Raw genomic sequence first — 25685 nt, forward strand, 5'->3', positions numbered from 1 at the left:
GTGACTGGAAAAAGGGAAACATTGCACCCATTTTTAAAAAGGGTAAAAAGGAGGACCCTGGGAACTACCAACCTGTCAGCCTCACCTCTGTGCCTGGGAAGATCATGGAACAGATCCTCCTAGAAGGCACATGTTAAGGCACATGGAGGACAGGGAGGTGATTTGAGACAGCCAGCATGGCTTCACCAAGGGCAAGTCTTGCCTGACCAACCTAATGGCCTTCTATGATGGAGTGACTACCTCAGTGGACAAGGGAAGAGCTACGGATGTCATCTATCTGGACTTCTGTAAGGCCTTTGACAAGGATGTCCCCCACAACATCCTCTCTCTAAATTGGAGAGATATGGATTTGATGGATGGACTATTTGGTGGATAAGGAATTGGCTAGATGGTCACATCCAGAGGTAGTGGTCAATGGCTCAATGTCTGGATGGAGGTCAGTGACAAGTGGTGTCCCTCAGGGGTCCGTATGGGGACTATTACTGTTTAATATCTTCATCAATGACATAGATGGTGGGATCAAGTGCACCCTCAGCAAGTTTGCAGACAACACCAAGCGGAGTGGTGCAGTTGACATGCCTGAGGGATGGGATGCCATTCAGAGGGACCTGGACAAACTCAGGAAGTGGACCCATGTGAACCTCATGAAGTTCAACAAGGCCAAGTGCAAGGTCCTGCACCTGGGTTGGGGCAACCCCCAGTATCAATACAGGCTGGGGGATGAAGGGATTGAGAGCAGCCCTGTGGAGAAGGACTTGGGGGTATTGGTGGATTAAAAGCTGGACATGAGCAGCATGCATGCTCGCAGCACAGAAAGCCAACCGTATCCTGGGCTGCATCAAAAGAAGCATGGCCAGCAGGTTGAGGGAAGTAATTCTGCCCCTCTATTCCACTCTCATGAGACCCCACCTGGAGTACTGCATCCAGCTCTGGAGTCCTCAGTACAGGAAAGACATGGACCTGTTGGAGCGGGTCCAGAGGAGGGCCACAAAAATGATCAGAGGGCTGATCTCCTATGAGGAAAGGTTGAGAATTGGGGTTGTTTGGCCTGGAGAAGAGAAGGCTGTGAGAAGACCTTATTGCAGCCTCTCAATACTTAAAGTGGGCTTATAAGAAAGATGGGGACAGACTTTTTAATCGGGCCTGTAGCGATAGGACAAGGGGTAATGGTTTTAAACTAAAAGAGGGTAGATTCAGACTAGATAAAAGGAAGAAATTTTTTACAATGAGGTTGGTGAAACACTGGAACAGGCTGCCCAGAGAGGTGGTGGATGCCCCATCCCTGGAAACATTCAAGGTCAGGTTGGACAGGGCTCTGAGTAACCTGATTTAGTTGAAGATGTCCCTGCACACAGCAGGGAGGTGTGGACTAGATGACCTTTAAAGGTCCCTTCCAACCCAAACCATTCTATGATTCTATGAAAACAATTAGGACATAAATGAATTCTGATATCAAAAGGTAGTGGCATCAGATAATAGTCTTTTACTGAAGATTGCGTAACTATACCCATTTTTTGACTAAAACATACCTGTGGCTACCAAATAGTTTAATTCCCAAGTGCTGCTTTCAAACTTTGCACTAAGACTGAGGGTATAATTAGTCTTTATCCAATAGACAGCAAATGGCAGTCTTTCCAACTAACTTTAAATCATGTCCTCCTGAACAGAAGCAGAGAAAAAAGAGATAATTGGTCACCTCCTTGCCCACCCCCCCTCCCCATGACATTCTCAATGCATTGTTAATCTCAAATCCAGTGACCCCATGGGACAGCAGATTACAACCAAGATGGTGGCATTTTTGGAGCTTTCATCCTCCATTTGGCTGCGATCCACTGGCCTTAGGAAAGGAGATAAGATTTTACATTTCTTATCAGCCACCAGATGGCTTTTAAAACCAGAGGCTGTCTGCTAGGATTTAAGTTAATGAACAAAAGTGCTTTTATGAACTACTGGTATGTACAGTCAGAGATGTAATTCTGGTTATTCAAGACAGTGCAAGAGAATAGATCCCACTGTATTTAACAACTTAATCTAGCAATTGTATAACAGCATTTCTGACTCATTTTCCATAAGCACTGTAACTCTAAACAGAAATGGATTAGCCACAGTATGTTAAAGCTTTTTGGAATTGTGTGGAGTTCAGTATTACATAGAATTGTAGTGTTGTTCAGTGGATGATGATACAGAATTTTAAGGCTGGAAAATGTTTTTAAAGATAAATAAAGGCAATAATGTATTATATCTCCCTGTCACGTACAGAAAATTTCATTTCCTATCATCACTAAAAAGTTGTGATGCCTGTTTTGGGAAGACAGCACTGCAAATCTAGCAGTAAAGTTATGCATCTAAAAACATCTCCTTTTGTAGAAATAATAATTGCTAGCATTATGTTAGCAATTCAGACAGAACCAAATCCTAACAACAGTCACTGCCATACTGAGAGCCAACAGAGCAACTGAAAGAATAACAGAAACATTTTCTGGACCTGGTCCCTTTATATAGGATTGGTGAAATTTGTTAAGACCATATGTTAGTCATATTGAAGGAGGCATGGTTTAACTTTATGAATTCTGGAGTTCTCCCAGCAAACTTTCAAGGTTTGATGTCTCTCAGATTCGCTGAATTGCTCATGTGACTGCAGACTGGGTGCAGGTTAAAGGAAAAGTAAAAGAACCGATAGCAGAAGTCAAAGTTGTTCCCTAACAAGATCACTATCAGGTTCCATTATAAATCCTATTATTAACTGTTTTTTTACAGTGACTAACAAAATTGCTTGATGGAGAAGTTGCCAGGTGTACTCTGAAAGGCAAGCATAATTTTTCTGCAGAGACTGAAGAAAATCTGACCAACCTTTTTTACATGCAAGCTGTATGCTCTGTCCAGTTTTCACTGGTCTCTTACTTCTTTATGCATTTCTAATAAAATATGACTGTGAAACTATTCATCCAAATGTTATGTATCTTTAAACAGCCTTTTAAATGTGTTAGTAAATCTAATTTTAAAAAGAAGCTGCAGTTAAGCAATTTACTGAATTGCTGAAAACAAAGAAGTCAGCAGTTAGCTCAGAAAATCTATAAACCTTTCTGTCTTTTATCCAAGGATATGAGATGTTTTCCTTTAATATAACTGGTGAGGTGTTTTATTTAAAGTTTTGGTTTAGGTCACAACACTGGAATCCTAAAATTTTAGGAATAAAATAAAATGAGGACTTTGGCCAGACATATAAACAAGCTGTGTATTTGCAGCCTCTCGTTACACTAGCAAACACCCAGAATGGTTGTCAGTGAAGTGGGCTTCTGGCCTTGACTCCCAGCTTTCATCAATCTAAAGATAGATCAACAGTATAAGTAAATTAAGTAAAACAGTACTTTCTGTTGTTGCTGATCTGATTTTATTATGAGATCCTTTTCATAGCAAAATGATGCACATTATATTTTAAACATTTCATCTATACTCTGTAAACACTCCTGTACTGAAACAGTTAGTGACTAGAATTATTGTGCAGTAAATTTATGCATAGATACTGTGATAATGTTTGGCCTTCAGCTTGATGCTGAGCAACACCCCAGGAATTATTGCTCCATAATTTGTATCCTGTTGCTGAATTAACTTCCAGGTTGTGGTAATATTTTTTTGCATCAGTAAATATTATCCCTGTAGCATAAAATGCATCACAAACATTCCTATTACAGGCTGAGTAAGATAGTAAAATGATGTCATTCTCATTATTGAATTTATAGTGAAATCCAAATGTAAGTGTCGTTTGAGCAAGCCTCACTTATCCTATGTATTTTATGCTTACATTATTAGATTTCATGTATTTATTTATTTATCACATTCTTCTAGGAAAAAAAATTAAAAATAGATACGTATAACTTGGCTGCACTAGTGTGCTGGTTTTGGCTGGGGGAGAGTTCATTTTCTTCATAGTAGTTGGTATGGGGCTATGTTTGGGATTTGTGCTGGAAACAGTGTTGATAATACAGGGATGTTTTCATTATTGCTGAGCAGGGCTTACACAGAGTCAAGGCCTTTTTTGCTTCTTACACCACCCCACCAGAGAGTAGGCTGGGGGTGCACAAGAAGTACAACTTAAATTTTGGGGATTTGATTTTTGAGTATTTAAGCTCAGAACTTTATCATTGTGTTAATGAGAGCTCCCCACGCTCAACTACTGGCACCTGCTCAGCTTAATTGTCTGAGATTTTTTTCAAAGACAGAAAGGAAATCCAGAGATGTTCAGCTTGCACAGCTTACAGAAGAGTTCGTAGCTTCACATTCACTTCAGATTTATTTCTCCACTTTGCATGACTTAGCTACTTTTCTTTACATAAAAATTTCATTTTTCTATCTATTGTATGCATACAACTTCTTTGAGAGAACCTATGCATCTTCGAATTAAGTATAGTGAAAGCGAGAGCCAATCCTGCCCTCTTTATCAGCAGAGTAAGTACAGGAAGTTGTTAACCAATTTGTTGTTTCTCATATACATGCAGAGCATCTGTATTCAAATAAAGAGTATCAGGACATAATTTAAGAGGTATTTCCCCTGTCTTGGGCTAAAGCCTTGATCCACAGATACTACTTCATGATCCCACCATGATGAAGATGGGAAAGAACAGAGGAAATCTTTCAGTAAAAAGATTTTCCTCTGTAGGTTCCTATCTTATTGATAGCTGCCTGTATCCAAGGATGTGCAGCAAGATACCTAATAGATAAGTGCACAATGCAAGAGGTAGGTACCGTCCCATTGTGCAAAATATATCACAGGAGCCATTAACAAAAATTCCTTTGCATGTTGCCTGAACAACTGTGTGAAATAGTCAACCTGGGACATCCTTAAACCACTTCCTGCTATCAGACATACCTAATTGATAGCAACTACATATGCACCTCAAAATCCTGGCTATCTTATTGTAGCCATGGCTACAGTAAAGCTAAAGATTTTTTACATTAAAGAATTATTATATTTTTGTTAATTTCTTACTTAAAGTGGCTTTTCTCTTTTTGTTTAGTTCAGATGAGGATGGAAAAATTATTTTAGTTCAAAAATGCTTCAGACAGTTATATGCTCCTGAAGACAGATGCAGACTGTGTAAGTGATGCTCTTTGGCAGCATTTAGTTTTATACATGACGGTGTGAAGGAGATAAAGTTTTTCATCTCAATCCTATTGCTGCCCCCCTTTTGGAAGAACACTGCCCTATGCTCCATAAGGCACTACTGAAACTACAGGCAAGATATATTTAGGCTGTGTTATGCATATAGGCAAACACACGTGTAGTATCTACAGTGTACAGTCATGCAAGGATTGTACTTATACACACACATGCAGGAACAGAGCTGAGAACCCTTAACAAACTAACATAATGCAAAGACTACTAAAATATATTTTTGTCACCTCAGAAGTCGAAGAAAAGCTTTCTAAAATCTTAAAGAAAATAAAAGATTAGCTTTTATGCTTTCTCCTTTACATGTTCAAGTTTGAACACATCTTCCACTTCTCTTAAAAGATCTGTTTCAAGTCCTGCAGGTGTGACTCACAGAGGATAGACATCTGTGATTCGTAGCAGAAAATGGAGGGGAATCTACGCAGAGCTGGCAGATGATATCAGCTGCTAGCAAGTAACAACCATTGCACTGCTATGTTAAGCTTCACAAATTAAGAATATGCAGCTCAGAGACCAGTAAATTATTCCAGCTGCACATTCTTACCTTCTGTAATCTACAGTAGACATAGTGGACACAGGCTAGCTGCACATACAGTTTCCATATGAAGACTTATATGCAATCTACAGCATGGTCTTCATTTTCTGTTCAATGCAACCTCTGTGATAAAAGGTTCTGTTTGGTATTTAACCAAAAGAATGCCAATACTCAATGTTATCAAAGACATTTTAAAAATTAAGTAAAAAAATGAACTATTAAGCACAGACCGAATGTTATCTTCTCTAAAAGTAATTCAACATCATTGTGCAAGAACCAAATCTCACCCCTGGTAACACCCAGGAATATTTTTATATGTACATACATGCAAATTCACTTCCAATTCACTTAAGTATCATACAGGCTACAAGTGGCCAGGTTCTGGCCTCCTTACCTGAACAAAGTTAATTTCACTGGGAGCTGTTCTAGAAAGAGCTACAAACCACCCCTGCCTATGAATAATTTGTGTGAATGCTAGCATTTCAATACACTTCTGGTTTGTGGGCATGAATATTGACCGCAGTCTTCCAAAAACATTCCACTGACTTTCATGGACAAATCCCATCAAAAGTTTTGTGCTCTTCAGTCAATAAAATACTGTCACTAAACACATAGATGTAGACCTACGGCTGAGGTCTTTGGCTCCAATTCTTGCCCAATCTCCAAAGTATCAACTTTTTTCTCTGAGATGCCTTCATTAGCTTTGATTAGAAACATAATCGCTCTCTTATATCTGAGATAGAACTATCTGATAATTCATGACAAATAAGAATTCTTTTTATTTATGACAAATAAATTCTATTTATTTTTTAATAAAATTTTAATTTTATTAAACCAATTAGTGAATATCCAGTTTATTTTAACTCCCATGGAGTGTAAATTGCTAATGCAAATACAACAGATTTTACCAATATTGAAGACTAACACAATTTTTTTCTTCCTAGAAAGATAACTTACCACAGAAAACACAGGAAGGGTGATGAAGGTATAGTCATCAGGGTGTTAATAGCTGTAGCACTGAGTGTCTAGGAAATAATATCGATCTCAGAAAAGATAATGAAATAGATTATAAATTGAAATATTAAGCCTTTGAAGCACTGGAGTTCTTTGAACTCCTTAAAGCCAAGTAAAATTGGTCTTAAAGATGCTCCATAGCTTTTTTATGATATTTTAGCTCTTACTTCAACATTCAAAGGATTAAAGAATAAAAATCTTACTCTGATGATTATAGTCAAAGTGCCAAATCTGTCTCTTTGGGGTAGAAAGGGCTACAAAAAGTCATGGTTTCTTTACATGTGTTTGTAGAAGTTTCACTGATGTTATCCAATTTTTATGTAGAATTCTGTGGTGGCATGCCTAACAGATCCCAGGGAAGAAGCAAAAGACACCCCATTAAGAAAGATAAGGGTCACTATGTTACTATGTACTTGAGTTTTTCTAGTGGCTGGCTAAAATACGAAAAGGCACAGCAAGATTTTCCCATGCCTTTTACTACAACTTAGTGTCCACATGCCTCTGCTCTTTGCAAATTGCTCCCATATCCATATGCTTAGGCATCCACAGAGTCATTTATATTTTCCTACATCAAAGTGCAGAGTTCAACCAGCAGCAAATGACTGCTGCTAGTGGTAAAGTAGCTGGTCTGCTCTACAACTGATTGCCAATTAGATGGCTGAAATATGCTGCTTATCTGTGGTAACATCCAGAGTCACCTTGGCTTTGTTCCAGTTCTCCTCTTATTTCTTCAGACTGTCTCCTGTTACAAAGATTGCAAATGATCTGCAAGCAAACCCTTTAAACAGGATGTAAATTGGTGCAATAGTGGTTTGGAGCTATTTTCAAAGTTAAGCAGGTGCTTCTGCACTTTTTCTGGGCCAAGTCCAGTGTGATCAGTAACTTTTCAAGTTCACTGGAGAACACTGCAATTCTTCATGGAAGTAAAGCCACTGAGAAAGTTAAAGCACAAAGTGTATCATTTGGACATTTGCTGTGAATGCCACCACCCTATCAGCTTTGCTACCCAGAGAATAAAGTCACTCATCATGACAGTCATTATACATCACATTTAGATTGTTTTTTTAATATGTGGAACCAATCCGGACAGTCTTTAGCAGGTAACCTTCCCCAGACTGTGCTGGTGCTCCCGTAGCACTTATTCTCCAGCATTCTGCTTTGCCTCTCAAAGGATAATAAGGCCAACAAAGTCTCCATTTCTACTATGCCACAGACAAGAGTTGTTGTACTGGACACTGGAAGGGGAGTTTGAATCTGATTTGAAATCCTTTCTTATTTCTCAGATTCTGTCTTTTTTATTTTTAGCAACAGGCACACATTACAAGAAATTCTGTTAGCAAATGATAAGGGTATCACAGTTTTAAACAGTCTGTTTGCCTTAACATTAATGAGAGTTGTACGTGTTCATCAACAGGAAAGTATAGCCCTGTAGTTGTGAACACCTCAAGAATGCACATCCTCTGATAGCAATTCATGTTTGAAATATTTCTGTTATCACTTGGAAGTCAGTTGAAAGGTTCCAAAACAGAAATCTTTTTCCAGTATATTTCGCTCTTCATTAAGCAGCTCCAGCTAAAGGCACTATAGCAGATTTTTTAATGGTTACTATGTTTACATGGTCATATTAACCTTCAGTGATCTGGAGTGTAAGTGTAAAGAAAAAAGCGCTAGCATAGAGTCTGCATATTTTCTGTGGATGCAGAAATAAAAGTGTCTTTGGACTCAGTCACAGACAGCAGCAGCACTGAATGAGCAACAATGTACTATTCAGCTCTCATATTGCACCCTCCTTTGACGTTAATTACATTCTCAATAGGGACATACATGTCATTGAAGTATTTCTTTAAAACACATACAGTATTTTTTAAAAGTGTAGTTATGGTTAGAATAATAACTATTTAAAATGGCATCTTGTAATTCAACAGATCTTTGCATGGGAAGTATTCTGACCTCATATTGGAAGCATTCTGACCTTATCACTATAAACTGATACTACCTTTCCTTTTTTTGTACTTCTGTTAGCTCTGCAAGGCCAATCTAGCTATGAGAGAGTGAACCATACTCTAGCTAAGACATCACTGATAAAATGTTTATATTTTAGCTCCAGCTGCAGACTGTTTAGTATCTGGGCTATAGGAGTACACTAGAAAAGACAAAGATTAGCTTTTAGAGTCCTGGCTGAGTTTCCAGAGCAGGAACGCTGGTGGAAAATGCAGGATTTAGGATTTCTTGTTATTTATTTTGTAATTTCTTACCTTTTTTTTTTTTTTTGATTGAGCATATTTGATCTTAGGCTTGCTAGGAAATTTTCTTTCATTAGAAATGCATCAATTAATTCTTGCATAGTATATAGTGCATATATAAGTATAGTATATACTTATTTTCAGCACTGCTGATATTTTGTCTTCCAGCTGAAGACACAGAACATTAAATCAGAACTGATATAGGGTAGCCACTTTGCTCTTCTCCTGACTCACCTTTGGTGAAAATCTGAGATGCCTCAAATTAAGCCTACAGATATGCAATAAATGACTAAAATAATTAGAAATCCTTGTAACTCTTGACCCTATATGTATTTCTGCTTCCCTATGAGTAAAAGGGATCATGAAACTTTTGCTTATGAATAAGGAAGCTGCATATAACAGGCGACCTTAAACTTCATCCCACTTCAGAAACGTTAGGACTTTAAAACTTTATGTAAGATGGCAAATGCTGCAAGAAACAGGAAAAACTCCAGAAGAATAATCAACTTCAAGTGCAACTACTGTATATACTGATTTTCTGAATAGAACTGGGCTGATTTTTAACATAACCTCTATAAAATGCCACTTTAAATTATGAAAACATACACTCTTAGTAACCTGATCTTAAATAGGGTGTGATTTTAATTTTTATAGCAACTTTTGTTTCATCTTACTACCACAACTCCACCTTCAGAAATATCAAAAATACAAAGCTGCCAAAACAAAAAAAGGGGCAAATATTTAGTGTGTGGTGACACTGACTTTATTATGACACAATGAGAGCTTTCCCCACTCCTGCGCTGTTGCCAAAGTCCCACAGTAATATTCGCACTTAGTAGCAGCTAGAGCCAAGTGAATTTTGCAAAGAATTTTCTGTGTGCATCATCAGTTCACATGATCCAGTGAATCATCTTCTGCTGTGAACATGCCTCCTTTTTGATTGTTTCCCAAGAAGCTCGGAGAGACTGGGTTTTACCAAGATGACGGGACACAAAATAAAATGTCAGCACTGCTGGTACATCTCTCCACAAAAGAGGTTTTAAGTTGACACGTAACATAATCATGAATTCACATGCTCATCTGTACCTCCAAACAAAAAGCAGACCAAAGGATAGGGTTGGTTGAAAGTTTTCACTGCAAGGTAGCTTTTGCCTCAGCAAAGCCCTGAGACTTGCAAGTTGTCACCTATACACAGCTGAAAGACTTTCGCCTTTTCGTAGCTCAAGCAACTCAAACTCTTTCTTTGGGACAGGACAAGTCCAGAAAGTCTGCAAAAATTATTTTGCCCTTTTCTGCCCTTCTTTCTTCTTTCTTTTCCATAAAAGGAACAGAAGCATTTGCACTATGTGTTTGCAGAAAACATTCAGTTTTGCCCTATTTAATATCTCTATTCTTCCAGCCAGTGATGGGGTAGGAGGTTCAACATAGATCTGCAATTCGATAGGCAGCATATTAAATATCACTTGATGAAATGAGTATACAGAAATTCTGGATTAAGGTAGATCTTTTGTCAATATCTTTCCAAACCTTATAAAAGACTACAGGAGAGGTCTTCCAAGGGTTCACAGCCTGGCATAAAGTTTTGCTGCATGTGACTTTCTTCGATTTGAGTTGGAAGTCCCCGAACAAAAGATTAGTTATAAAAAGTTAATGGTGCATTCAAAGCTTTAAAGATTTTTCAGTCTGAAATTGCCTCAGTTTCATCAGAGTGACATTCTCATTGCACTTCTTATTTTACTTCTGACGTGCTAGTCTATGCATATACACAGGATACATGGAGCCAAATGTGTCCATGGTCTGTCTGCTGGTACACCACTTTGATATTACACTACCAAAGAATTTGGCCTCTGAACTTTCAGTTAGATTTGTGTCTTAAATGTCCTCTACTATTAATGTGGGGGAAAAAAATCCTGTCTACAAAATCAGCCCAGAAAATAAAATTCTTCAGAATATTTTGTGGATCCTTGAAGAAAACAAGCATTTCTATTCTTTTTACAGGTTTTCTCTAAGATAATAATAATAACAGCATTTATACTTTTTTTTCCTTAAATTTTAAAAGAGCCTGTATCTGCAAAAAGGGTAGAAAAAATCTCTCTGTAAAAATTCTTAAACAGGTCTTTTGCAAAAATTATAAATGCTTTCTGAACTAAACCTCAATAGTTTTGCACAGCTCTAGCTCTCTCATGGCTGCTGTACTCAGATTTCAAACCCTGTTGCAATCAAATATACTTTCCACACACCGCATTTGCCTCACTATAAAACAAAGTCGTCAGCTCCCAGCGCAGAGCTGTGTCAACAGAAAATTGTCTATATTCGTGATGAAGTTTTTGCCATGTTACTATGCCTTTTAGAAACTCTGCTGTCGGGAATCTTGTCAAAAAAAACCCAAAAGACATGATGAGCTCTTGATTTGTGAATTTCTAAATAGCATAATCATTTTATGAAATAAAAAAAAAAGGTAAAGGGAGGCCCATGAACCTCCTTAATACCATATAGCAGGAACATAGATCCTGCCATATGAGCCTCACTGGGGAAATTTAAAGGAGTTCTAGCCTTGTAACGTGATTTGGCAAGAGCTGAATTTGAATGTGGTTGTGAGGTCCCCACAAGCAACATATGCTTTTACTAAGCTGCAGTATTCCTTCCTTTCATAGCCCAAGCTTTTAAACTATTACTTTATATTTTCTAAAATTATATAGTTCTATGCCAAACCAAAGTTGTTAGCTCTTGATAAAACTATCATATTATGAAATTACAGCTCATCCAGAGGAAGAGAGAAAAAGTGGATATTTAATTCTGACCTCTAAGAAAAAAAAGAAGAAGAAAGTGGAGAGAAAGAGGGGGAGAGAATTAAGTAGGAGAGGGAGGGAGACGTCTGCTTATGATTATGAGATGAACTTTGAACTTTTTCTATTCCTGCAGCCAGGGATTTCTGCTTTTTTAAATACCTTACTAGAGTGAAAATTTGAAATATACACTGATCATACAAAACTTTTACTTACATGGTTATGGAAAATTATACATTAAAATGGGGAAAAAAAAATTCTTCCAGACACAACTGGCAATTGAAACGTGTAAAAGCAAAGCCGCCAATCTGGAATTTGGAAACAAAGAACATTCTTTAATTTCTTTTGCTTCCCACTTGATGAGTGGGATGACAGTGCTGCCTAGGAAAGTTCAGACATGCCCTCAAATTGTTCTGCATACTTTTACTTCCTGTTTTCTTTGTCATGTGAAAGCTGACAAGTTTTCTTTTTCAAATCAGATTAATTTAACAGCCTTAATAATATCACCCTTATTCTTCTTGTATTATTATTAATACCACTGTAGAAGCATGCCAGGACAGGAAAGACATCTCTAGCACATGAGCTCCCAGCATTACCACAAGACCAAGAGAACAAGAACGCTGCTTCCCTTCTTCTGGGGATTGTTTGCAGAGGGAAGACATGGAAGACTAAAGGAGAAAGACTAGAGGTTTACCAGGATGATTACCTTATTTTCAAATGGTATTTCAGAAATCAGTGTCACTGGGCTTATATTGCTGTGCAGAACCAGAGCCCTGGTGTAACAGCATGGCCTTGGGCTGACACAGGTGTGCTTTGCCCTCCTTGCAGCACAAGACATGACCCCGCAGGCAAGCAGTGTTTCACCATGAAGCCCGTGTCCTGGCTTTGGAGGAAGGATGGCTTCCCACTCCTCCCTCTGTCCCACATGCAATGCGTCTCAAGTACACCTTCAGACCTTCTCCAGGGGCTGCTTTAGCCTCTCACTCAGGAGTGCATCTGCAAACTGCAGGCAAGCTAGCTTTTCAGCAAGCGAAAAGAAGCTAGGGCTGGGAAGGGAGGAGGAGAGAGTATTTTCCAAGGAAGCTGATATGAAAACGGACATACCGTAATGCCAAATGATAGAGAAAAGCAATAACAACAACAAAACAAAGAACCACACAAACAAAAGAGAATAAAAACATCCAGAAATATCCCTGCTGGTTGCATTCACTGGCCAGTCTTACACTGCCGGTTTTTCTGTGACAGAACATAAAGATGTCCGACAAAAACTTGTTACACCCAACAGGTACAAGACCAGCGAGAGAAAGTACGTTGTTGAAAATTATGGGAATTACTCCCTTGCAGAGTAAGCAGAAGTGTTGGTTCATAACTTTACACTGGAGGGAGACAACTAGCTTTTATCAGTTTTTATGACATTTAGACCAGTCTTCAAATATTGATGAATATGACTGAACATACTGGGAACAGAAATGGTTTTTGTTTCATGGTTTGTGTTTCAGTTTTCCAGTTTTGGCAAGGAGCAGTTGTCTGAAAAACAAATCTTTTTAAGCAGAGCAATTCCAATAGGCTATTCCTGCATCAAGTTGCCACTACACTTTCCAGTGCACTCCCAGCCCTGACCTTGGTTATCATTTGGAAACATCACTGTGAATCCACTTCACATGTGAAGGTTATGAAGTTCAACAAGGCCAAGTGCTAGGTCCTGCACCTAGGTCAGGGCAATCACCAGTATCACGAGATATTGGGAGATGAATGGATTGGGAGCAGCGTTGTGGATTGGGGATATTGGTAGATGAAAAATTAGATATGATCTGGCAATGTGTGCTGGCAGCCCAGAAAACCAATCATATCCTGGGCTGCATAAAAAGCAGCATGGCCAGCAGGTCAAGGGAGGTGATTCTCCTCCTTTAGTCCACTCTCGTGAGACTCCACCTGCAGTACTGTATCCAGCTCTGCGGTCCCAGTACAAGAAAGACATGGACCTGTTAGAGTGAGTCCAGAAGAGGGGCACAAAAATGATCGGAGGGATGGAACACCTCTCCTGTGAGGAAAGGCTGAGAGAGTTGGGGTTGTTCAGTCTGGAGAAAAGAAGGCTCCAAGGGACCTTGTTGCAGTCTTTCAATATATAAAGAGGCTTATGAGAAAGACGGAGCGAAATTATTTACCAGGGCTTGTAGCAATAGGACAAGGGGCAGGGGTTTTAAACTGAAAGAGGGTAGATTTAGATTAGATATTAGGAAGAAATACTTTACGGTGAGGGTGGTGAGACACTGGAACAGGTTGCCCAGAGACGTTGTGGATGCCCCACCCCTGGCAGTGTTCGAGGGCCGGTTGGATGGGGTTTTGAGCAACCTGATCTAGTGGAAGATGTCCCTTCCCACAGCAGGGGAGTGTGGATTAGGTGATCTTTAAAGGTGTCTTCCAACCCAAACCATTCTACGATTCCATGATTCCAAATACCAGGAAACTCAAAGTGTTAATTGAAAGAGTTAATGTCAAAGTTTTTAAAAGCTGATGTTTTAAGCATCTTCAAAACAAGATGCCCAACTGGAATAGAAAATGTTCATAAAAGGTATAAAGGGCAGTTCAGTTTGTCTTTTGACTAAGAGACTATGACAGAAACATGAACAAATGATATATATGGATCTGTATTTTTACGACTGGGTACGCAGGAATGTAAAGCTGCCTATCAGAACCATCCCAAACACTGAGAAATTTCAAACCCTCCACTAGACGCAGCCTGACCTATTCCTCATAGTAAGCAAAATCTAAGCATCCCAAGCTCTGAGGAAGTTCAGATCTGATTTCAAAGCCAGCAGCTTGCATTCTTTGCCATTTATGATGCAAGTACCTATCCCATGGTCTCCAGGCATAATTATAACTTAAAAACAAAATTAAGCAAGACAGATACCAACAAACTCACAATAATTTGCAAATTACAAACAATCCACTAGTTAAATGCCAGAAATTACTGAAAATCTGTAGGAGTAAAAAAGCACAATTCTTAACCAACCTTTAGGGCACAATACATGCCTCTTAAATTTCTGTTGTGCTTAATGCCTCAGTAAATAGATGTCTTACATGTTACCCTGGAAGTCAAAAGAGACAAATGATATCTTATTTAAGTCTTAGTATTCAAAAATATATCCTCAAAATCTGTATTTGTGTGTTTCCAAGCTATGATTACTAAATCGCCCTCTAGATATAACAGGTGTATTAATATAGCTAATTTGCAATTCAGTCCTCTTTCAATAAACAAATGGAAGGAAGACAGTGCTGATGCATTTGTAAACATCTTTTCTTTCTTCAGATCTTACCATATCCTGCTTATTGGTCTGGAATATTACAAGATGGGCAGAAGAAGTCAAATACAACTAAAGACCAAAATTTTCTGTGTAGTTTCCTCAATAACTATAACTGTAGGTAAAAAATGAAAAGAAAATACAATGATGGCAGACAAGCCTCTTGAACCTGCTTCATTGCTGCAATTGTTCAGGAGATGTTCTTCCCTGTGAAAAAGATAGCTCCTGCGACACTGTCAAACTCATTAACTGGGGATCATGACTGGCATGGTAAGCACTAGATTTGTGCATTGAAAGAACATTATTAAAATTAATTTTGCATATTGTTTTTTTCTCTGTTGCTTTCAATGTTCTTAAATAATGTTTCTTGACTTAATACTCATTTTCTTTTCCTTGTAGTTTATTTCTTACTACAAACTTCACATGGAAAATTGTCAAGCCCTATTTATATTTGTTTACTTCATTATCAGTCAAGAACAATATGGGAATTGAATGTTAATTAACTGGTCTAGTGGTCACAGCCTAGAATTCATAATATTATGAACAAAGAACTAGCCATAGTTTTAGCACAGGATTGCTCTGTGACCTTAGGCAAACTGTAATCCCAGCTAAATTACTTTCTCCATCTATGAAATGAATTAATGCTATCTGTACTGCATTAGAGTAGTGTGAAACTTGATTCAGTTATTCTGTAAAAGGTTTCACAATTTTCAGGCCAAAAGTTCTGGAGGAACATTACAAATAATTACTTCTGCAAAGCCCGCTGAAAAAATCATAATAGCACAAAGTGGTTTCTTTGACACTTAATGATTTACAAAAAAAACCCGCTATTTTTTTTTAAATATATTTAGAAGACATTTTCACCTTCATTTCTCAAATGCTTTGCAAATAATAGTTTACTGGGTTTTCAAGTTCATTTCTGTAAGAATTTTAGCAGCATTCATTCCAAAGTTTTTGAAATAAAATTAAAAGGGTGTGCCTTTCTTATTAACCTGGAATGATTTAACAATTTTCTGTAGGGTATTTTTATTACTCTTTCTTAATTACTAAGACTACTGGCTAATTTCATCTACTTTTCACATTTTTGCTTCTGGCAGATCTTTTATTATATAAAAGAGTATATATGTGTTTTGTTTTTTAACATTTAGCAAGAAGCCAAAACAAAGTAGTTGGAAAAATTTTGGCAGTGAAAAGGAGATGAATAAAGTGTCTGCCTGGATAATACAGTTTTTCTTATTCTACCAAAAGGTTTTTGTTCCAGTTTGGCAAAAAAATCCCAACACACTAATTCTTTATTCTATTCTGTAATTTCATGACATGACAACTTTTTTACCTTGCATAACAATGATAAGTTTTTGCTGTATTTTGTTGTGTTCTCACAAGATTCATTGTGACAAAAAATGCTTCAGAAATTAATCAGTGTGTAATTTAAATGATTTAGCTTTTTGTTGTTGTTTATATTATAAAAGACCAATAAGACATAAGAAAAGAAAACATGTAAAGGTATCCCTTACCTGATAAAGAACTACGTACTGGTAATTTGCTTTGCTAGTACTCACATTCAGTGACATACTTGCTTACTTTTGGCTCATACATTGTCAGTGTACTACAATAATAGTGTAATACAATAATACAGTAGAATCTATACTTAGTTTTTTGCAATGAATGTAAAATGAGAAAGCGTCTTAAAAATGTTGGGGCGGGGTTAGGGTTGTCGGGATTCCTTCTTTTCAGTTGTGTTGTTCTGCAACCCAACAAAATTACAAATTTAATTTCCATCACTGCAGACTTTATGAGATCAGAAAGTCAGGCTTTGCATTCCGCACTTCGCAATACCTCTTCTACCTCTAATAGCGACTATCAGATAAAGCTGAGCTGGCAAACTGACAGTGCAAGAAGCAGTAGAGAATCCATTTTCCATTTCCATCCTCTGCTGCTTGACTGCAGTAGGACTTGAACTGCTGACTTAAAGACAGGAGTACTCAAACATTCTGGCATAGCCAAGAGGGAAATCAGTGTTTGCATAAAAACTGTATTGAATCATGACTTCATTGTTTTACTGGTTCTACCAAAATTGAAGCTTGAACTGGTAAGCAAAGCAGGGAAATGGGATTCCCAAACACAAAGATACTTAGATTATGATGCTAGGCTTTATGTTCTGGTTTTAAACTCTATCCACTCTTTAACTGAAAAGAGATAATGTTCACCCAGTTAATATTACTGCTAGGCATTTAGTATGTCAGTGGATGGGAAAAGAAAACTCAGTCTGCAACCAGAAACCATTCACAGCCACAATGAATGGTTAAGTAGCAGGACACAGGCAACAGAATGACACTGAACTCCATTGCTGACTTATTTCTCTCTCTTTCTCTCTCTCACCCTACCCCACCCCCTAACTCTTTTTTAAAGTTTGGCCCAAACTGCAGGTATCTAATCTTAGCTGCTGTACCTTGTTCCAACAAAACAATCAAGCATGGATCACAGCCCTTCCTCCCCCTGAACACACACATTCACTTGCCAGTAGATCTGAGGCTTCTGTTCAGATCCAAGACTTTGTCTTTCTCCTTCTACTGCCAAGTAGAATACATTTGGTAACACTTAATTAGGGTTCCTATTCAGATTATATGGTCTCAATGCTAAGAACAAGGCTTTAGCTGCCCAAATCCCAGTAGCATGGTTAAAGCCACAAATATCAAATTGGGAACATAACCCTTCATTTAGATTTAATATGGCGAGTTATTGTAAATTAAATAATTGTCAAGTGATTATTAAACCTTACCTAAAGATTAACAAGCATTATTAATTTCATAGCTGTTAACCCTCTATAATTGTGTCCTTTGTAATCAGTTGGCATTTACTCATTAGTCTTACAGAGTGCTGTCATAGCTTTGAACATTATGCAACTGTTTTATCCTCATTAGGGATATTTTAATAGCCTTTAGTTATTTGCATTATGAGAAATAGCCATCTTAATTAATTAGCATTTTATGTGCTTTTGAGAACTAAAATTCAAAATAGTACCTAATGGCCATATTACAGTGTGAAGTCAAACAAGTGGCATATTTGGCCTAGCATATCAGTTGCAACATATGTTTTGCACAGAATAATACAAATGTGTATTCTTGTTTTGGATTTTTTTACTCATGTGGGGAAACATTTTACAAGCAGAAGCTCACATTCAGCTGATGTAAAATACTGAAGCAGGCAATATTGAACACAACAGTATCTGGTGTTCCAAAATTTAATGCTATGGACTTGATTCAGCAGAGCACATGTGTAGGGTGCTACAAGCATCAATGTAAGTAAGTGCAGTATAAAATGTGATGAGTAGAGCAGGAAGCAAGGCAATCTGATCCCATATTCATGAAAGCACTGTGGTGTAGTCACTCAGTAACTGCTGTCTGAAAAGAGAAGCGATGCTCAGACAAGGCCCACTAAGGACTTAGGTCACCAGCTGATAACCTCACATGAGCTCCTCTTTACTGATGTCAACTTGCTACCTAGCCGTGCCATACCCATCTTTTTTCTGTTTTCTTTTAGCAGCATAAGACTTGGTAGAAAGTCCTTCTCAATACGGAGTGGCCATTGCTTCATTACACTGTTGCCCACATAGAGGATTTGTTTAGATTTGTGTTGGACACAACCATTTTCAACTCCTGCAATCTAGATGTATAATTAAAAATTATGCAGTTTGGAGTTCCTTTTTTGTCTGTTTCTTTCCTTTCTGTTTTTATATCTGCATATATGTAACTATGCTGTCCCATACAATACCAGTCCTTCCAGCCCCAAATGACTTGTAGCTTGATGGAAACAGTCAGATCTGGCTGCCAAACCAGTGAGGAGCAGGGGGAGGGAAAGAAAGCAAGCAAAAGCATAACATGCCACTGAGAAGAGTCTGTTAGCAAAGACTGAGACAAAATAGAGATGCATAAAGTCACTGTTCCTGACCATAAATCAGAGCATCTAACACTCCCCTCACAGGGCTTTCAGATCCTAATCATGTTTCTGTCCTTCACATGGTATATGTATACATCTATAAAACAGGGATTCTTCATAGTCCAACTGTAGTAGCAGTTGTCTTGGGGAAGAGCTGGAACATCACTTGGGAGTAAATGGGCTATTCTGGATCTTTTTCTCCCATACTATGGGGATGGTACTAATCCTTGCCAAAGACACAGTGATGGTCCACGCATGCTTCATCGCTGATGCATGGTAAAAGTCCAATTGTTCCTAGCAGACACACTATAGGTCTGTGTCTCACCTAGAACATCTTCAACCACATCCATATAGGTCTGCTATAGTATGGCCCTTTCCCCAGGCACTCACCTAGAACATCTTCAACCACATCCATAGCTCCATCACAACTGTCAGCTGTAAAATGTGGAGGGAATTTCTTGTGATGTTAAATTCACAAGGACTAACAGGTACATTTTTGCTGGGATTTTTAAACCTTACTTTGCAATGTAGCTTGGTTCCATCTCCTGAGATTGTCTGGCTATAGTATGGCCCTTTCCCCAGGCACTCACCTAGAACATCTTCAACCACATCCATAGCTCCATCACAACTGTCAGCTGTAAAATGTGGAGGGAATTTCTTGTGATGTTAAATTCACAAGGACTAACAGGTACATTTTTGCTGGGATTTTTAAACCTTACTTTGCAATGTAGCTTGGTTCCATCTCCTGAGATTGTCTGGACAAACCTTACATATGCAGTACACTGCAACATCTAGAGCTTCAGGTGTTGGCAGTACCACGCTTGCTGCTTTCTGACTGAAGAAATGCTTAATACAGCTGACAGCTTTGGGGTTGAGTATAGGGATAGCCAAGTGAAATTTTAATGGCCTGTCATGTACAGAAGGTGAGCTGGGATGATCTAAAGGTCCTCCCTGGCCTACTAAATAAGTCTCAGGAAAACAAATTTCATAAGCACACCTTCAGGGATATTTTTTCCTCCCTTTTATTGCTAATTTGGCAGTATTTCTGTGTGCCAACCAACTATAGATATGTCAGACTGATGAAAGACTGCGGAGTTTCTGTCCCTGGCTCACCCCTAAATGGGCTGATGCAGTTATGTGGCACCAGTTCAAGCAAGAACATTTCCATCCTGTCTCTACTATCTGCTAGTAAAAATTGGTTCCCTATATAAGTAGTAGGAATGTAAGTGTCTGCAAGCAAACTGTCACAGCCCAACCATTTTGTACAAACTAATGAAATTACATCACTGGCAATGACAGACCCAGCCTTCACAGAGACCACATTAAACCCTGAAGCAGTTCAGCTCCTCTCTCACAACTGTCTCAGGCTATGGGTAGTGACAGTTTGGAAGATTTAGAGGGTGGAAAATGCCTCTGCTTTTACTTGGCACTGAAAAAAATGAGACCAATTATATGTAAAAAAAAAAAAATCAGTCTAACAGTAACAACTGAGAGTTATATTTTCTCATTTGTAAAGACTTTCCATGCGAGTTAGCTGACTGATTAACAGGTATCGTTAAATTACTGTATTTAAAATGCTGTAATGTACTCAATTGTTGGCTTGCTGTCCTCCCAGGACCAAGGATATGAAACACATTTGCAACTCTGTAAAGATGCTTCTAAAAAAGAAAATCACGAAGAACACATGGCTGTTTCCTCTGTGAAGTAAGCTGGTATGTCTCTAGCTGGCTTCAGCAGAGCAGGCGTGATTTATACCAGCTGAGGATCTGGCCCACGGTATTTATTTTTCTTCACCAAAAGAAGATTTCCTTGCCTGCCTCCGTATATGCAGATATTCAGCCTATAACAAAAGGATGATAAACTGTACTAGGGCTACTAAACACGAAAGAAGTACCTGTGGTAGTCGCCCCGGAAGCATATTTAAAGATCGCACATACACACATTGATGAGATCAGCTCCCTGGAACTGATCATGAAAACCTACTTGTGTCTTCCTGAAAGGGTAAGGGAACACGGCCCAGTGGGGAAGGGTCATCCATGTTAAAACATTCACCTAGCCCGGGTACAAATGGAAATGACCAAAGACAAGCAATGTTTTCAAAAGAAGTCTCTCGCACTTGGAAACTGAATCTCTAATAGACTGAAAACCTGAAATCTCTCATTGCACAATATGTTGATTTTCAGCACACTAAAAATCCTCAGAACCTATCAAATAACTTGCAGTGTATCTCAGAGGTTGTTGTGAGGTTAGCACATAAAATAGACCACCTACGTAGGGAAACCGCCATGCATCTTTACAATTTACTTTGTCAAAGAAGGACAAAGGAACTGCCTTAATGAGGTGTTTTTCAGTTGTCTTTTGTTTCATATTTTACACAGGAAAAAGGAAAATGTTTCTTCAGTTCGGGGCATCTGAATCATACTTCCAATGGGACAGGCACTTCTAGGACAGTAAGTTCTGAGGTATAAATAAACTTCAGTGAATTGAACCATAGTCTTTTTTTTTTTTCATGTGTGAAAACACTCAGCTTTTAAAAGTTGTGCTCAAGTTCTGTTTCAGCTAAATATTACATCTGTGTTTAAATTAAAGGTATTTTGGCACATGACAGCTCAGAAATACTGATTGGACAATACAGTAATCACATGTTGATGAGAAACTCAGCTGTATAAATGAATGCAAATTTATTCCAGGTTTCTGCATACAGTCAGCATCTCTGGTCTATAAACTGTAAAAGACTCTCTCAGTGCTGTGAAAATTCAATCCAACAGTTAAGTACTAACCCTTAAAAAGGGAAGATGGGGAATACGAGAAAACAAATCTTCAGAGTTGAGGGAACACATTAATCCTCTTCTCAGAAGGTATTTTAAATTGACAGAGTAGCATGCTTATTACTTTTTTGTTTCAATTCTGATGCTAAACATGCATTTTGAGTTTAATTTCTTTCTTCAAGCTTTCATTAAGGTTAATCTGAGTATCATAGTCTGGAAAATGTAAAATATCACATTTACTACAGTTCAGTTCTGTTCCTTTTTAATGGCCTTTTGGATAGGAGCAAAGCTTGAGTACACCTAGAATAATTTTTTTAAAAAGTCCATTACTGTACGGCTGCCCTGGGGTGATGTGGCCAGGAAGCTGTGATGACCATGGGCCCAGTCTCACAGCCCCTTCCACACATGCTACACACACAGAGATCCCCAGAGATCCCCAGAGAAGGCAGTTTATGTGTTCAGGGCTTTGACTTCCCTGCCTGATGCCTTTACATTTCTAGACGTGTATGAGGCAGCTTAGTTATGGTCTTGGACATGTTGCCTGTTTTATGAGGAGAGAGGGACACAATGCTGTTATAACAAAACTTAGATTGATTCATTCTAATTCTCTAGTCTAAAATAATTTCACTGGATACTGAGATTTTGAAGCATTTCACAGTGGCCTATTACTCAAAACAATACAAGCTAGCTCAGCTTTAAATAAAGAAAGCTTGACCATTAAGTACTGATCAGAAAGAGTATTTTAAAACACATACACAAACACAAAACCAGTCTTCAGGTCAAGACCGGCTCTCCGTTTGTACCATAAAAGATTTTTAACAAAAGAACAGTTAAGCTGGCTATTCAGAGTCCAAGGCAAAGTAAATCTTATGAGTGTTTAGAAAAGGCATAAAGAGCACACAAACAGCAACTTTCACTATCTGCACATTTTAAATTTCTGGTAGACTTTCGGGCCTCTGCAGAAAACTAACAGTATGAAAATAATGAAACATTTCTTCTGATGCTGTGTTTCTTGCATGGCAAGACCTTGCCTCAAGAACTGTGTCCTCATATGCGTTTGTACACTAACCAGTGGACCTGCTTCTCCACATGGCAACTATATTCATGACCGTAATAAAAATACAAAAAAATCATTAAATAAAGTCTTCAGGACTCAGCTCCTGAACTTTTCTGAAGATGGAAGAACAATTTATATAGAGAGAATTAAATATACCGCTCCTCTTTTCTCTATCTGCAATAAATCACTCCAGGGCTTTAATCACTGTAAGCTATGCCTGGATTCTGGGACAGTGCTCAGAGCTTGGGCTGGTCTTGCCTCCACTACCAATGTTTCACAGTACTGCCAATGGCTCATGCTCTGTCATGTTTCTGTGTTTAATGAAAGCAAAGTGTATGAAAGACATGGTGATGAGCATCATCTTCTAGCAGAGAATGAAATTCATCATATTTTCCCTGCTTTTGTGTGTGCAGAGAATGATCTCCAATACATGCAAATAATAGCAAAATACAAGTGAAACACTGCACTGATCATCTGAGTCCAGTCAATACTAGGAGTGCTATGGAAGACAAAATGTCTTGTTGAAAAACATGGGTTATCCACCCAAGTAAGACAGGTGGCACAGAATATGGGGGGAGGGAATTGCTATTGTTTAGCAGCTCCTGTTTTTCAAACAGTTTCTTCAGCCTTGAAACAATGCAGTTAATATTGCCCATACCAAAAACAGTGTCAGAAAACTATTGCTACTGTCCCAGAGCCAGTGACTTGAAGTGGACAACACTATAAATGCAGCTAGAGGGCACTTTCTGATTTTTTCTTTTTATGTTAAAACCTGCTATATTTCTGAGATATTAACTGTATAGTGCAGATCATGAGTGATAAATACGCATCATGATCCCAGAAAATTAAAGATTATTGGCACCATTTCAAATAAACTAGAGAATTCGCAGTGCTCAAATCTATCTCTTTTTTAAGTTACTGAAGCATTTCTTATTAAAGCATCACTAAGTTTTTAACTCAGAAAATACAGTTATCATGCAAAATAAACATGCAGAATTTAAGGATTAATCAGCTAAGTGTGTGGTTTATGATGAGTAAATGGACATACTTGATAAAATTTAATAGGAGTTTAAAGTTTTTCACATGTAAAATTTTCCTCTCATAACTACTGCTATGATTTGGGTTAGGAAGTGAAAAAAGATACATCGAGATAAGGTCTGGGGTTATTCAGAGGCTAATAAAGGAAAAATATCAAACTCAAGGAATAAGAGACTGGAATATTCCAACAATCATAGCAGTTAAAATTACTCCTCTATTGCTATCCTTTTCTTTTTCCTTCAGTTTTAAAATTTAACCTTCAGTTTTAAAATTTAACCTTAGTAGTGGGGAACTTGTCTCATACAAAGATCATGCTCAAAAAAAACAGTGAGCCCATCCTGCACTGGGAAAAGAGGCTTTCTTAAATATTTCCAGGTAAAAGCCTTGAGATATAGATTTGCTTAAAGCTGTGAAATCAATGATATGTTTCATTAATTTTCATGTGTCAATTTTAAAACTTATCATAGGCATGTTTAGTATGGACATCGTATGTTTACTTCCTGTAGATTGAAAGGTTTTGCCATAAGTTTTTACCTAGAAAACTTTTACCATGTCATTTCTGTGCCAGAAGACCAAAGAAGTTTTTAACTACAAGTATTTGACTCAAACCTTTAAAGAACTTAGGGGACTGTCCATCGATCCAAAATTACCAACTCTCTTTTTGATCTGAATTGTATTGAGTTTCAGATAAGGTTAGATGGCAGAATAGCACCTGCATACTGATTAGTCTAGCCTAAAGCTTACAACACTGGTAGCCATAGAAGCCCCTCCAAAATAATAAATGTCAAAAACATTCCATTGGTAGAGTCATCCTCACCTTCAGTTCTTTAAAACTGATAATATGTATTCCTGAGCTCATCTCAGAGCTCAGTTTGATGATAGCAGATTCATTAAAAAGATTATGAAGAACAAGCACAGACAGGTGACGAGTGAGAAACCAGTTTCATTGCAAAGCCTGACATGAACAAGAATGATTGAGCATTTTTATAGCACTTTTCATCTTCAGATGATAGCTGCTTTCACACCTGGAGAAACTGAGACTCATGATTAGATAAGCTGCCAAGTTAAAAGAAGTAGCAGCAAAATTAGGGAGAAAAAAGACTAAATGGGAAGAAGTCAAGGCAAGGTTCAGCTTCCTCCCCCAGAACCCTTCATATTTTGGAGAGATGCCTTTGCTTTTGGGGAACTCACCTTGGGGAAAGAACTATGAAGGATGGCTGCAAAATGGTCAAAGCAAGACCCCTCAGGCACAAAAAGAAAGAGACCAGCTTGACACAGCTCTCCTTTCCTCTTCTCCTTAACTACACCTGCCCCTCTATCCTTTTCTTATTTTTTTCTGCCTCTTTCATTTTTCCTTCCCTTATCCTGTTTTCTTTAAGTAATCTTCCTCACCTCACCACATGTTCCCTCCCCAGTCATTGCACCAGAGTGGCATCTGCTGTTGTTGCATTGTTCATTCTGTTTATTGCAGTTGAGCCTTGCCTCTGTCCTGTTTGTCCCTCTTCTCTGCAACAAGTAATTCAGAACAATTCTGAGGGCCCTTTTTTTTTTTTAAGCCTCTAGGCCCTGTCGTCATAAACATAACATAACATAAACATACCAGGCCAACTCCCGGTATCAATACAGGCTGGGGGATGAAGGGATTGAGAGCAGCCCTGCCGAGAAGGACTTGGGGGTACTGGTGGATGAAAAGCTGGACAGGAGCCAGCAATGTGCACTTGCAGCCCAGAAGGCCAGTCGTATCCTGGGCTGCATCCAAAGAAGCGTGGCCAGCAGGTCGAGGGAGGTGATTCTGCCCCTCTACTCTGCTCTGGTGAGACCCCACCTGGAGTACTG

The 25685-nt window shown here is 38.4% G+C and overlaps 1 pseudogene; it reads left to right on the forward strand.

Annotated features, from left to right (window-relative positions):
- LOC109279323 overlaps positions 1 to 25685 on the forward strand; it is a 44007-nt pseudogene that overhangs the window by 1648 nt on the left and 16674 nt on the right.

This window comes from Aptenodytes forsteri, unplaced genomic scaffold (assembly GCF_000699145.1).
Source record: "Aptenodytes forsteri isolate BGI_AS27 unplaced genomic scaffold, ASM69914v1 Scaffold46, whole genome shotgun sequence".
NCBI lineage: Eukaryota > Metazoa > Chordata > Aves > Sphenisciformes > Spheniscidae > Aptenodytes > Aptenodytes forsteri.